Source organism: Bos mutus, chromosome 13 (assembly GCF_027580195.1).
Source record: "Bos mutus isolate GX-2022 chromosome 13, NWIPB_WYAK_1.1, whole genome shotgun sequence".
In the NCBI taxonomy this organism is placed as follows: domain Eukaryota; kingdom Metazoa; phylum Chordata; class Mammalia; order Artiodactyla; family Bovidae; genus Bos; species Bos mutus.
This window is the reverse complement of record NC_091629.1, coordinates 70,381,456-70,396,829: the sequence shown is the minus strand read 5'-3', so window position 1 is coordinate 70,396,829 and position 15,374 is coordinate 70,381,456. Positions and strand designations below refer to the sequence as shown.

At 43.0% G+C, this 15,374-nt stretch overlaps 1 protein-coding gene across 1 annotated transcript in view; it reads left to right on the top strand.

The window, feature by feature from the left end:
* Positions 1-8,149: 8,149 nt before the first annotated feature.
* LOC138990490 (metabotropic glycine receptor-like) overlaps positions 8,150-15,374 on the top strand; it is a 218,316-nt gene continuing 211,091 nt past the window's right edge. Inside the window, exon 1 of the mRNA XM_070382040.1 lies at positions 8,150-8,268. The gene's annotated coding sequence lies outside the window, so the exon portion shown is untranslated. The remainder of the gene's footprint in view (positions 8,269-15,374) is intronic.

The following is a 15,374-nucleotide window of genomic DNA, read 5'->3' as shown; positions in this document are numbered from 1 at the left end:
CATCATAGTGGAAAATATTTTAGCTCAAAATATGAACAAACTTTCTACCAAGTCAGGCTGTCTGAAGCTGATTGAATGGTTACTTTACAAGGACTCTGAAAGGAGAATTTATGCATGGAGATGACCTCTAAGATTTCTTCCAACCATGATGTTGGAGAATCCTGTTATTCTAGATCTAAATAACACTTGCTCTCTGCTGAATTTCCCTCTGAACTAATTTCTTTTGAAACCTGGGCCAGAGACCAATTACATGGCTCTTAGAAGAGTAGCTTCCTAGAAGAGTTGCCTTTTCTTCAGTACAAAAAATAGAAAAAAAAAAATCATTCACCTCTATGGACTAATTTGTGTTTTGACTACAGGAGTGACTATATGATACTTAAAAACATTCACTAGGGGAAAAAAAGTCAGCTAAGTTGTGGTTTTTTATCATATAGTCTTAAAAAGAGAAAATATAGAATTGTTTTCTTTTGAACTTGTCACTGAAGAGAAAACCAGGACCCATCTCACTTTTTCCAAATGACTGTGCTGTGAGTGATATCAGCGGCACACTACAGAGCAGTGTGTGTTCACATTTTAGGTCTTTGCACTTTGGTTGACCAATTTCTGAGTTGAAAGACTAAGTAGAGGTTATTTGGGTTGAGCCTCCTGTTGCCTCTCACTGCTTTTGGCTTATGGATCCTGGTGCTCAGATTAAAGGTACGATTCTCTCCGGTCTGTGTGCTAAGCTTTTTCGAGCAAGGATCAGCAATATGGCTGGCTCTGCCAACAATGCAGGTAAATAAAAATTTGGCCTCTGGGAAGCCATAATGTTCCCTCATTGATTCAATGATTCTTTCATTCCAGGATGGATAGAAATGTACTTTCCAACATGAAATTTGAATGTCACCCAGTCCCTGGGAAAAGCTGACACATCTGCCCTTGGAGGGTTTGTAAAACTTTGTTAACACAAAGTGAGATCTACAGGGGACCTGCAGCTTGTGGAAAGGTGTCCAGGGCCTTTTCCTGGTGTGCTCTCTTGAGTTGAGTCTTTGTTTCTCATCCTATAAAACAGGGTCAATGAGACCCCATCTATGAATGCTCTTGATAAGTCCAAGAGACATGCTATGTTAGGTGTTGGTACAATTACTGGATTTCCCATGGATAGGGCATCATTTTACAATTCTCATCAGATACATATTGTTGAAAAATTATCTTCCAAATTAAATAATCCCCAATTATCAAGCCTTTACTGTGTATTTTAATGAGCTTAGCCAGGTTCAGTTCAGTTCAGTTCACTTGCTCCATCGTGTCCGACTCTTTGCGACCCCATGGACTGCAGACCTTGTTCATACTCATGTCCATCAAGTCAGTGATGCCGTCCAACCATCTCATCCTCTGTCATCCCCTTCTCCTCCTGTCTTCAATCTTTGCCAACATCAGGGTCTTTTCAAATGAATCAGGGCTTCACAGCAGGTGGCCAAAGTATTGGAACTTCAGCTCAGCATCAGTCCTTCCAATGAATATTCAGGACTGATTTCCTTTAGGATGGACTGGTTGGATCTCCTTGCAGTCCAAGGGACTCTCAAGAGTCTTCTCCAACACCACAGTTCAAAAGCATCAATTTTTTGGCGCTCAGCTTTCTTTATGGTCCAACTCTCACATCCATACACGACTACTGGAAAAACCGTAGCTTTAACTAGACAGACCTTTATCAGTAAAGTAATGTCTCTACTTTTTTAATATGCTGTCTAGGTTGGTCATAGCTTTTCTTCCAATAAGCAAGTGTCTCTTAATTTCATGACTGTTACTGGGTATTAAAATACAAGATCTTGTTTAATAATTACCCCACCACTAAGGTAGTATTATTATCTCTAATAGCTAATGTATTTATATTTATTATTAATTTATAAATGAGAAAACTGAGGTTTAGACAAAATGAATAATCTGCTCCATGCTTGAAAGTGTTAGTAGGCATCTGGTCCATATTTGTCTGATTCATGACACGAGAAGTCTACTATTGATTTATCTCCTGAACTTCCAAAAAGGAGGGACTTTCATTCTGGTGAGGTGGGAATGGATGTGAATGAATGTCCATAGAGCTTCCTATCACATTCAGCCACTGCTCTGTCCAGCTGAGGTCCAGCTCTGATGCTCACTTGGTATAGTGGATGCTGTGGGTACCCCATCCATGCCCTCATTACCAGCCAGGGCAGAAGCACTGAAGCTGGTCTCCAGCTAAGACTAGCTTCTTGCTTAGCTTCCCCCTCCACTCCCAGGCCCACTCTTTCCCCTTATCCCCTCTGTCCTGAGAGCATAAACCAAGAAGTCACTGGAGCAAAAAGTCCCCATTTTAGGCTCTGTTTATATGAAATGTTAGCTAAGACAGTTGGGCACTGTTGAGTTTTTTCTAAGCTATATTCCTTTCTTCTAAGTCACAGAATTCCATGCTTTTAAAGCCTTCAATTAAATACATTTCTCCCTGAGCTTATTGAGGTTATTATTATTGTTGTTTGGAACTAATCCTGGTTTCTTCATTTTCATCTGGGCGGATGAGGGAGTGGACCATCTTACAGTGAGGGTGTGACATCATGAACGATTGAGATGAAGGGGTCCCTGGGGAGTAGCTGTTTCTGAGATCTAATTACTGACATAGGAAATCACTTAATACCATTTATTCCGGCCCCTGATTCTTGTCATATGTTTACAAGATTGTTGAGATCCCTTCTCAGACAACCTATCAGACAGTGCCTATTTGGTGCATGTGACCACTATAGAACCAAGGCCCTGGGGTTGCCAGACCTGCAAAGGACAGTTGTCTTTTTCTCTCTCATGGTGTCTGAAATGTCTTTTTCTTCTCATGGCTATCTCTCTGCCTTCACTGCGTGCTGGTTCCTCAGTCAGACTCCGAAGGAGACTATGGTGACTGCGCTGAGACATGATGACTAGGCTCTTATGTGTTTCCCTGAAACAATGGCACAGCACTTCTTTGAGCTGAAGAAACAAGTAAATACGATAAAAATGCACTTTCCAGAGGGACCAATCTTATAAGGAGAAGGAAAAGCTTTTCTGATAAACAGGCATAGTATTGACTGCAGAGGGAAAGTATCTGGGAAAACTGCCAAAAGGATTAGACATTTCTACCAGTTAACCATTGGCAATGATAAGACTAGGCAGACCAATGAGATCCACCGCAAAGAGATATGAAAGCTGAAGAACAGCAGAGGACCATTTACTACAAGTTCAAAGTCTACAGGGTAGTCTATGTGGCCAGTGTGATCAATTTCATGGTTCCATTTCCCCTCCCTGCCCAATGTGGGCGATGGGCTGAAGGCAGGATGAGGACCACAGGAAGACGATTTCAGGCTCATCAGTGGATGGCACCAAGTTCTCACTACGCGTCCCGGCCTTCTGACAGTTAGGACAGAACTCTGTCTGCTTTAACTTTCTCTGTGTTTTTTTTTCATTAATTACTTACAATCTTTGATTACTTAGCCTGTTAAACTTCACAAGTCTTTCCATTGGTAAAGCCTTTATTTTTATTTATTGGCTGCCCCACAAAGTGTGTGGGATCTTAGTTCCCCAATTAGGGACGGAACTCAGGCCATTGGCAGTAGAAGCCCAGAGTCTGATGTATGCAGAGTACATCATGAGAAATGATGGGCTGGATGAAGCACAAGCTGGAATCAAGATTACCAGGAGAAATATTAATAACCTCAGCTATGAAGATGACGCCACCCTTATGGGAGAAAGTGAAGAAGAACTAAAGAGCCTCTTGATAAAAGTGAAAGAGGAGAGTGAAAAAGTTGGCTTAAAACTCAACATTCAGAAAACTAAGATCATGGCATCTGGCCCCATCACTTCATGGCAAATAGATGGGGAAACAATGAAAACAGTGACAGACTATTTTGGGGGGCTCCAAAATCACTGCAGATGGTGACTACAGCCATGAAATTAAAAGATACTTGCTCCTTGGAAGAAAAGCTATGACCAACCTAGACAGCATATTAAAAAACAGAGACATTACTTTGCCAACAAAGGTCCAAATCAAAGCTATGGTTTTTCCAGTGGTCATGTATGGATGTGAGAGTTTGGCTATAAGGAAAGCTGAGTGCCAAAGAATTGATTCTTTTGAGCTGTGGTGTTGAAGAAGACTCTTGAGAGTCCCTTGGACTGCAAGGAGATCCAACCAGTCCATCCTGAAGGAAATCAGTCCTGAATATTCATTGGAAGGACGGATGTTGAAGCTGAAACTCCATTACTTTGGCCACCTGCTGCGAAGGACTCACTCATTTGAAAAGACCCTGATGCTGGGAACGACTGAAGGCAGGAGGAGAAGGGGACGACAGAGGATGAGATGGTTGGATGGCATCACTGACTCAATTGACATGACTTTGAGTAAACTATGTGAGTTGGTGTTAGACAGGGAGGTGTAGCATGCTGCAGTCCATGGGGGATCGAAAAGAGTCGGACACAACTGAGCAACTGAACTGAACTGAACTGAATCATGCTGCTGCTGCTGCTAAGTTGCTTCAGTCATGTCCGACTCTTTGCGACCCCATGGACTGCAGCCTACCAGGCTCCTCCGCCCATGGGATTTTCCAGGCAAGAGAACTGGAGTGGGTTGCCATTGCCTTCTCCGAACTGAATCATAGACACCTGCAAATGACCAAATGAATTCCACGAAGGACAGAACGTCATTTAGAGCTTATTAAATATTATTTGGGCCATTCATAATCAATGTGAACTGAGCTGAGCAGAGCAAAAATAAAACTTTAAATGGTAACTGATTTTTCTGTTCTCTCTGCCTTGCAATGCCACCAAAATAAAGATCTCAAAGTCTATGTATTAATCTGTCTGCTATTGAGAGGGTTTGTTTTCCTTAGGCAACGTTTTCAACAATGTCTTTCTGTTTTGCTGATTTTTGACTCTGATAACAGTGATTAGCTGGGCCCAGTGCTGCTCTCCTATTACAGAGGCAGGTGAAATGAGGTCTTATTGACACAAGGTGGTAGTCGGAAAAAAAATTGTTTCTCAATCTTTCCTTCCTGCCCTTTACCCACTCCCCACCACCTCCCCACAGGTGTAATCCTGTCAATTATCCTTAGCTCTTGTTAGCTGTTAAATCTCCCTTTTTCTTTTGACAAAAATTTAGCTATCACATTTCTCAGGAATAATAGCATACAAAAAATTCTTTCTGATTATAAAATTAATATTCATTTTTACAGGTTTGGTGGGAAAATATAAAAATAAAACAAAATGTAAGTCCATTTGTAATTCTACCTTTTAGAGATATTGGTCTCAGGATTTTGGTATCTTTGGTTTTTTTTTTAATTAAAAAAAAGAGATAATTTTTTATATTAGACCTCCAGCATGCTGTTTTTCAACTAACACTATTTGGTGATCATTTCTCATATTAAAATTATATGCATGATTTTAAAGTTGTCTTCATATTACATCCTGAGCTTCATCATAGTTTATTCTATAAATACTGTCCCCTGGTATAGAGCATCTAGTCTCTTTCCCATTTTGCTTTTTTTTTTTTGGCTGTGCCATGCAGCAACGTAGGATCTAGTTCCCTGACCAGGGATCGAACCTGGACCTCCAGGGAAGTCCCCAGATTTGCTACTGTTTTTAATAAATAATACTATAACATACTCTCCCTGCACATGTCAGTGATGTTTTAATAGGGGATTCCTGAAGACTCCAAGTGAATCAGTGAAGTTGCTCAGTCGTGTCCGACTCTGCGATCCCATGGACTGTAGCCTACCAGGCTCCTTCATCCATGGAAGTTTTCCAGACAAGAGTACTGGAGTGGGTTGCCATTTCCTTCTCCAGGGGATCTTTCTGACCCAGGGATCAAACCCAGGTCTCCCTTATTGCAGGCAGACACTTTACCGTCTGAGCCACCAGGGAAGTCTGAAGACTTCAAGAGATGTGTCTTTAACGTAAAACTACAGAAATAGGTTAGAGGAAGGAGTTATCATTTTGAAGGAAAAAGGGAGCTTTTGTTTAATTTTTTTGCTAAAAGGATTAACTATCTTTGCATGTGGCTGACGTCAGAGAGAGATGAAGCAACTGCTATTGACTCCTTACACACCCTTTGGTTATCACTTAGGAAGGATGAAAGTGGGGTGAAAGTTGACTGGTTTTCAATTAGTAAACTGAGATCACAGGCTTCCCAGCTTCTGCTTTCCATGTTAGTTAGCTAGTTGATCAATCGTGTCCCGAATCTTTGCAACCCCATGGGCCGTAGCCTTCCAGGCTCCTCTGTTTATGGAATTTTACAGGCAAGAATACTGGAGTGGGTTGCCATTTCCTCCTTCGGGGGATTTTCTTGACCCAAGGATCGAACATGCATCCCCTGTTGCAGATTCTTTATCTGCAGGCAGATTCTTTATCATCTGAGAAACTAGGAAAGCCCAATACATGATTCCAAAATGGAAGAGAGGCTGGTACTTCCATGTGTGGTGATGTCCACTGTTCCCACTGCCTACTTTAGACACGTATCATATAGCCCCTCAATGACTGTTTGTTGAAAGAAGAGCTAAATCCTTGAATTGAGCTTTCTTCAAACTGAGGTGTGTCCACGGCGAAAGAGACACCTTCCTCCTTTCCCAGCTTCCATCATTCTGTTTGTATTTCAGGGGACTGCCTTTTGGGGAGTTCCTCCCTGAAGAAATCCACAGAAGGCTGCTGCCTCCCCCTAGCGGATGTCAGCACTAGGCAAACGAGCTGATTCTTTCCTGCCGGGTCCAGAAGCCAAGAACTGGTGTCCTTAAACGCCCTCCTGAGATAATGGAAGCTGTGTTTCTGAAGGAGACTCTTCCCACTGCATGGAAACTTTTGTCTTTAACAGGCCATCTGTGTCTACTGCTGCCACAAGACAAGACATCAGGGGAGGTTTTCTGTTTTTTTTTCTTCAGGACGGTATCCTGGCCTCTTTTTTTCTTTTAATTAATTCAGCAGTCTACTGGGTTGTGCTTCTTTCTCACCAGTTATTACATCCAGATTCACTTTATGCTGTGCCATGTACTAGAGGTGTTGCTAATATGAACAGAGCCCAGAATAAAGCAGCCGGGAACCTGACAATATTCAGATAAACTACTGGAAAAATGTCATAAAAGCACTTCCTTTTGTCTTCTTGTAAACATAAAAATTTAGGAACATCGAGAAAAACAGAAGAGAATATTACAAGAGCTACTGGCAAATCACTTATTTTTATGAGGGTTATGTCCGAAGACTCTGTGATGTTCTTTTTCAGAGTTTAGCCAGTCACCTCAGATGGGCATGCTGCTATTTTAAGAGTGAATTGAGAAGCTTTCACACATAAATTGTCTAAATCCCTTATTGATCTCTTCACGAGCTTATAAAGAAGTCCAGCTATGGCCAGAGGAGGTGGACTGGTGCCTGGTAAACAGCCCACCTACCTACTCATCGCCTCCCTCCTTGCTTGCTACCTATACTGCCTTCCTTCCTTTCTGCCTGCCTACCTTTCAGCAAGCTGCCTGAGAGCTCTGGATCTAGATTTTCGTATATGCAAAATTAGAGGATGGAATTAGATGAGACGTCAGCAGCTCTTCCAGTTATAACCAGCATGAAACACCAGCACTTAGCCTCTTCTTAGAGAGCAATGTACGAGAAGGTTTTTTCCCTCTGTCCACCACCATTATTGTTGGCTGATGATCTAAGGCGAGTTCCAACAACAAAGCAGGAGCTATTTCCTTTGTCTAATTCCCGGCTCAAGTGTCCCCTTGACACTTGAGCCCGTAGCTGTTCTGAGCATCTCGGTCTGCGTCCATTGATGAGCAGGCAGCCTCTAGGACACCATGTGCAGTTGTGGTGGGTGAAGAAAGCCTTCCTCGATGCTGTACTCGAATTCTTTCCCTCTTATTTAAACTGAGATCAGAACAAACACTACAGCCCTGACCTGTGCAAATACAATAAACACTTCAGCCCCGAAACAGTTTTACCTCTTTTATTAGATTGGGCTTTCAGTTTGTGTTTGAAGAGGAGCTATTTATGGGCTTGCAAACAAAGTGCTGGAGGAAAAGAATTTAAAGGATGTCCTTGAGCGAATTCTGGGGGTTTTATTTCACGAGGCTAAGCTGCATATTAACCCTTCATCTCCTGGTGCACATGACCTCCACGCTGCTCCCCAGTGTCTGGGAGGGATGAGTGGTCGGCGGCCTTGAGAAAGTCACTTCCTCAGTGTGCTGGAGGGCTGACGGTGACCTCTTGACCACAGGGAAGGAAGAGAACTTCAAGATGCACATGTCTGCTGAGGGGAAGGTAGGTCCTGGGAATGGTGATTTGGTTATTTGGCTCCTTCGTGACTTGATGTTTCCAAACTTTAGTCATGGCTGCTGCTGCTGCTGCTGCTGCTAAGTCGCTTCAGTCATGTCCGACTCTGTTGAAAGAATGCATGAACTTAAAAAAAAATAATAAAGTAGCCTACCTACTACTGCTTTGGTGTGCCCAAAGTAAAGTAAGATTATAGATGCAGATTTTATAAAATCAATCTGTTGAACAAAAGATTGCCCAACAGGGTAGCATTAACTTGAATCTTGCAGATCACTCCTCTGCCTCTTTCAGTTCAGTTTAGTTCAGTCGCTCAGTTGTGTCTGACTCTTTGCCACCCCATGGACTGCAGCACGCCAGGCCTCCCTGTCCATCACCAACTCCTGGAGTTTACTCAAACTCATGTCCATTGAGTCGGTGATGCCATCCAGCCATCTCATCCTCTGTCATCCCCTTCTCCTGCCTTCAATCTTTCCCAGCATCAGGGTCTTTTCATAGATAATGGACACTGTGATTTCACCATGTCATTTTGTTTTCAGTCTTTTCTTCTGTGACCATAGCTTGTCATTTGACATCTCTTACATCTTGGTCAGAGAAAGTAAGAAAATAAATCTTTTTTTTTTTTTTTATTACTTGGTTATCTTTTTAAAAGTGATGGAGGAGGCAGTTGAATCTCCTGTTAGAACAGGGCAGTACTGCGATTCCCAAAATACTTGCACGTGACGTTAATAGAGGAGACTCCAGAAAAAGGGTTTGTGCTCAAATGAATTGAGTTAGCATTTCTCAAGAGTGAACAAAGCAGTCCCTGTTCTCACTGGAACCTCGGTTGACCCTGCTGCTGTGTCATCCCATGACTAGTGAGAGAAGGAATGAGAGCATCCTTATACCCCTTGGCACTTGGACTTGGTTGAAGTAAAGTGGTTGGTCAGTTGCTAGGGAGTATGTGTTTTCTGGTCAAATGACTGGACTCCAGTGCTGAAAGAAAAATGGCTGCATTCAGAGTTGCAGGCGCCCCATTATACATTATCCCCGGCATCTCCCAGGCTGCCTGGTATACCTTCTGCTGCTGCCAAGCAGCACCGGACAAGACAGCCCTGTCCTGGGCCCCGTGCTTAAGAAGACCCTGCTCTGGCTCTCTTCCAAAGGGCCCTCCCTAAAGGTCAAAGAAGCTACACCCACCCAGGGCCCACGGCCCATCTTCCTTCTAGATCTGTGGCTCTCAGATCTCAGTCTCCAAAATGGCAGCATCACATCATCTAGGAATTTGTTAGAAATGCAGATTTTCAGATTCTAATCAGAGCCACTCCATCAGAAACTCTGAAGTATGGGACTAGCAGTCAGTCCCACCTTTTAACAGCCCTCTTGGTGATTCTGCCTGTTCTAATCTAGACCGACTCTGCAATCTCATACCCAGAGATTCCCCAATCAGATGGCTCTGGGCCCCCTCCAGAGCCTGCAGAGGGGTTTTGAGGACAGATGTGGCTCCAATGGCCAAAAGCAGATTTTGGAGGAAGGCTGGGAGACAGAGCTTGAATTCTGTGGGTTGGGTTGTTCACAGTCTTATTCCAAGTGTCTAAAGTGATTATGAAAGTACATTTTTCGAAGTATGAGGATAACATATACTTTATTTAATGGTCAGTTTGATTTGTAACTTTTAAATATTTAGATATATGGTAGATAGGGCTCCATTTTTCACTCTTATCCTAGACTGTGCAAATGCCAGGGGTAATCCTGCTGCTAAAAGTCTGTTCTTTCATTCACCTGTTCACTGATTCATTTATATATGAACTCGTTTAATAACTCTATTGATGTTCTTTGATGTGACAGTTATCATCATACCTTTCTTAACTTCTTTAGTCATAGTTTCCTTTCCTTCACTGAAGGATTTATAACGGCTACTTTGAAGTCTTTTTCTGTTAATTCTACCATCTGCTTGCTCTCACAGGCTGTCACTGTTGCCTGCCCAGGATCTGGGTCATACTTTCCTGTGTCTTTGCATGTCTTGGAATTTTTTGTTGGAAACTGGACATATTGTCACAACTCTGGTACTTTCCTCACTCCCACTTCCCAGGGCTTGTTATTTGCCAATTTAGTTTTTTAGTGATTGGCGAGATTGTTTTAATGAAGTTTCCTGCCCCCTCTCCCGCCCCACACACGCAGTGTTGAACCTCAGATTTGGCTCCTTAGGGACCTACAGCTTTGGGTGGGGGACAGTCACACTGGGAAGAAGTGGGTTGGATAGAGCTTTATAGTCTTCTCTTTTCCTGACCACAGCCAGCTGTTAGGCTCCACTATTGCTGGCTGATTAATCGCTCTATTATTTTCTGAAATACCCCAGAGGCATAAATTGCTCTGAAGACAAATCCAATCACATTCAGGTTTTCTTGAAGGAAAAATTTCCTGATCACTGGTATTTGTTCTGACCTTAGGAGGGGGTCCACTCAGGCCACCTCTGACCTGAGCTCTTCTGAAAAGTAGCCAGCCTCTTCCCTATTCCACCCCACCCCACCACCACTGCAATATTTACTGTCCATGAGAGCTCCTAGGCTTGAACTTCTCTACAAATTTGTTGCAAAAAGAAGCCAATTCCTCTGGAAAGAGTTGAGGATCTATCAGTTGCAGGATCTTTTGCTCCCTCCAGGCACAATTTCTGAGGCAGGAGAGCTAGGAGCAGTGGCAATGGCACCCCTTCCTCTGCGTGACTCCCCATCCTAGGAGTTGGCTCTTTGCCACTTCTAACAGTGGCACTGCCTGCCAAGCTGGACCAGTAGTGATGGGGGCCCCAGGATTTTCATCAGTACTGCACCCAGGGTAAAGCCTACCTTCCATCAGTGGGGCCTTAAGGGAACCCCCCACCTCTCCAAGACACTTGCCCACAACTTAACCCCAGCAATGGGGGGCTGAGGCTGGATGAAAATGCTGATGTCCCACTCCTCCTGGGAAGACAGTCCTCTAACGGGAGCTGGGGGTTGGGGTGGTGGGTTGGAAGGAGGAGGCGCTGTGATCTTGGCTCCACCAGCCTAAAGGGGAGTCTCTGCCTCAGGGAACCCAGAAGGCCAGGAAGCGAATGGCTCAAATACCAGTCATTCCTTTTTTTTTTACTGAATTTTCATAGATCTTCTTTCTCTGTCTTTTGGCTGCACTACATGTGGGATCTTAGTTCCCTGAGCAGGTCCTCAAACCTGAGCCCTGCTGCAATGGAAGCACAGTCTTAACCACTGGACCCCAGGGAAGTCCCTAGATTTTCTTGAATATATTTCCCCCCCTCCTTTACTGTATGCCCTTCAAACCATTTTTAGGGGTTTTAAATGGGTGTTTTGAAAAATAGTTTTCACCAATTTCACTGGGAAACAAGTCTGCAGAGCCCCTCATGCTGTCATGTTAGAAACTGATCTTTGTTAAAATTTATTTGGACGTTTCGTATTTTAAATCTTTTGGAGCACGTTTTTGAGACTGTTTTTGAGTCAGATTTACGAGTGATAAAATAATTAGCTCACTGTTAGATTTCACATATAGCGGAAGTGTAGTTGAAGTCATACTCATATTTTTAGTCAAAACAGCACTCTTTGTATATTAGTCTGGCAACCTTGGGCTTTGTATCAGTTTGAATGAAGAAAATGTCCAACACTAAAAAAAGAAAAGGGAAAAATGTTTCATTTCATAGACTGAATTAATTTTCCCATCAAAAAAATTTTTTTTTAAATTTATTTGGGCATTCTATTGAGGACCTACTGTGTGCCACGTACTATACCATGTATTGGGAGTACAGCAGTGAACAAAAAGGACACAGTCTTTTAGTTCATGATCCAGTCAAGTGCTTGGCATATGGAGGGATGTCAATAAATATTTGTCAAATAAATGAATGGCTGACAGAAGTGTTTCTTTGCTGAGGAAGTCTGAACTCGGGTTGGAAAAGAATTTCTAGACACAGAGCATTTCAGAAGGGAGTGAGTTTACTAAGAATGAAAAGCAGAGATAACATGGGCACTGCGAGCGTAGTGGGTTGACCTCCTGACAGGCCAGGGAGAGCTGACACTTTTCGTGGGTTAGTAGCCAATTTTTTATGGCCTCCAGACAAAGAAAATTCCTGCTGGAAGGATGGAATTAGGTGATTGCTTAGGGCACTATAGGGACTACTGGGTGGGCGAAAGTGAAAGTTGCTCAGTGGTGTCCAGCTCTTTGCGACCCCATGGACTATAGAGTCCATGGAATTCTCCAGGCCGGAATACTGGAGTGGGTAGCCTATCCATTCTCCAGGGGATCTTCTGGACCCAGGAATCGTACCGGGGTCTCCTGCATTGCAGGTAGATTCTTTACCAACTAAGCTATTTGCCTAATTGGGAGTCAGGAAGCCTGCTGGTGATGATCAGGGGGACTTTTGGCAACAGTTACAAAAGGGTTCAGTCAGTTTCAGAGGTGATCTTGGTTCTGGGCTCCACTTCTGTGGCCTTGATGCCAGGCCTTGCACCTGTGGCCTTGGGGCCAGATTCCACATTTTTCTCTGGTTTTGTTTTGTTTGTTATTTATAGGAGATCTGGGAAATTTCTGGAACATCTTGCTACCTGGGTTTCTGGACATTTAGAGGCACTGGGAGTGTAATGAGGACAAGAACCTTGTTCTATCATGGAGTTTGCACAATCTTCTAGTCCCAACCTGATGAAAGCACGTCATCTGGCAGTTACTGGTATTATTCTTTGCTACTTTCTGCCCCCTGTCTTTGGGGACATTCACTGAGGGTTTACTGTGTGCCCTTACCACATGGCCTGGGCTTGATGACTACAAGGGCATCTTCTTGGCATGGTCCTGCCAGGAAAAGCCCTATTTGGGATTGTGCAATCTCGGAAGACCAGCCTGTACTCATGTCCTCAGAATCCTCCAATTTACATTTTCTTGCAGTACCTGATTACGTGCTTTCCAATGACCCGCAATGCTGCGTCTTCCTAATTCTTAAAGACCACTCAGGGAAACATGACAGAAATACAGAGGCTGAGCTGTGGTAAGAGGAAAAGTGGAGTGTCCAGTCCCAGAAAACACTTGCTGTCATGCTCTGACCCTCGTACTTCATGAGTATAGGGGACAGTCTGATCAGCTGTCCAGGTGGGTTGTGTTTAGCAGGGTGAAGCTGAGCACATATTAGAGAAACTGGGAAGCTTTATCAGAATATCTGTAGGTTTTGGGTAGGCTGAAAAAGCTCTTCCCAGAAACAGAGATGTATCATCATGGAATTAACTGCTATCCCTAGAAGCTTGCAGATCAAGACTCTGTTTTCAGCAAACTCCCTAGCGATCGGGTCCTGTCTGCAGCTCCTTGTGTTTCTACTTCTGCTTTGAACTGAGGTGAAACTAGACCCAGTAATAAGTAAGTTATTTTAGAGCCTGTAAAAAGTGCTAACTAAGCAACTCTGGAGAATAAAATCCTCCATGCACAAAATGGGGCAATGCGTACCTTCCTGGGATTTGAGAAAGCAAGGCTAGGAGCAGGTAGACTGGCTCTTGGGCAAACTTTTCCCAGGATGACCAGGGTGATCACATGTTCATATGATTTTGTTTTTACAAAGAAGCAGTTCTTCTTTGGATGTGGGTATGTCCGTAAATGGATGATATGTAATTTTACTTTTTGACATTTCTAAGAATATATACTTAAGTCATAACAACTTCTTTCTGGGACTTTCCTGGTCGTCCAATGGTTGGGACTCTGCTTCTACTACAGGGGGCATGGGTTTGATCCCTGGTGGGAGAACTGAGATCCTGCATGCCCTGTGTCATAGTCATAAATAAAATAAAAATTCAGTGGAAATATATTCAAATAATTCAATTCAAAAAAGGATGACTTAAAAAAAAAATCTACTCTGTCATTCAGATACTTAATTCACTCAGCAAACACTCACTAAGGGCTAATTAACTATGTGCCAGATACTGTTCTAAGCACTAATGAATAAGATCCAGTCTCTGACCTCAGGAATTCCCGTCTAAAAGGTTAATGGATCCACAGGCATGTTATTATTTGAGAACATACAAGGAATGATTAAAAAAAAAATCTTTGGGAATATAGAAGGGATGGATCTACTTCTGACTGGGTGAAGTGTTTTCAAGGAGGCTTCCTAGGGGAGGTGAAACAGATTGAGTCTTTAAAGATGAGTAGGAATCAACCAGACAATATAAGGTTGGGTAGAGGATTAGGGGCATAAGGTCAACCTATACACAGACACAGGTGAGTAGCTTCAGAAGGGGTTCAAAGAACTACAAGAGCTGGGTTTCTTAGATCAGTAAGAGCAAGATGAAGAACAAGAAATACATGTGCCAACATGGAGATCCTATGTATGGCTTGTTAAGGAGCTTGAACCTTTCTTTCTAGGCAAAAAGAAGCTACTGGAGCATTTTATACAGTGAGAGGCATGATTTGATTGTTGGCCTTGGGTAGAATGGATGGGGGATTTGATGATGGAGAAACCAGAAGGCAGTTATTAATAAATGGATAGTAAGGGTTTGATTTGAGAAACAGTTTGGAGTTAAAGTCTAGAAGAACCGGAGACTGCACGTGGGGGTTGTGGGAGAGGGAGGAATCAGTGCTGGTCAGACCAAGGGTCCCACTGTCAGCCTTAGCCCTCATCACAGCCTCAGTGCTGTGAGGAGCTAGCTACCCATGTTCCTTCCTCCTGCCCCATATAACTTAGACTACAAACTATGGTGCCTGGAAACTTATGTTTTTGCATCTTCATGTCTTAAAGTTTCTCTTTCTCCAAAAAACCCCAAACAAAATGTAAAAATAAATAAGAAGCAAATACCTTTAAAACCTGCTAATGTAGCAGCTAAAAAAAATTGTTCAAGTTGATGAACTGAGACTTTATAATTATGATTAGACTACATAAGAATATAGTTTGGGGACATTTTTCTTCCTTTGGGGACTTTTCACACCTGAACTTCTAAAAGATCTTTTTTTGTACCTTTTTTGAGGGGAGTGGATGAAGATGGAAAAGCAAAGGTATGTTGCCCTTAGCAACGTGACTTGAGCTATCATAGCATCACTGAGCAAAAAGAGTGACTTAATTAAAGGATATGGACCTACAGCCAAAGGTCCACCCACTCTGGCATCAAGGC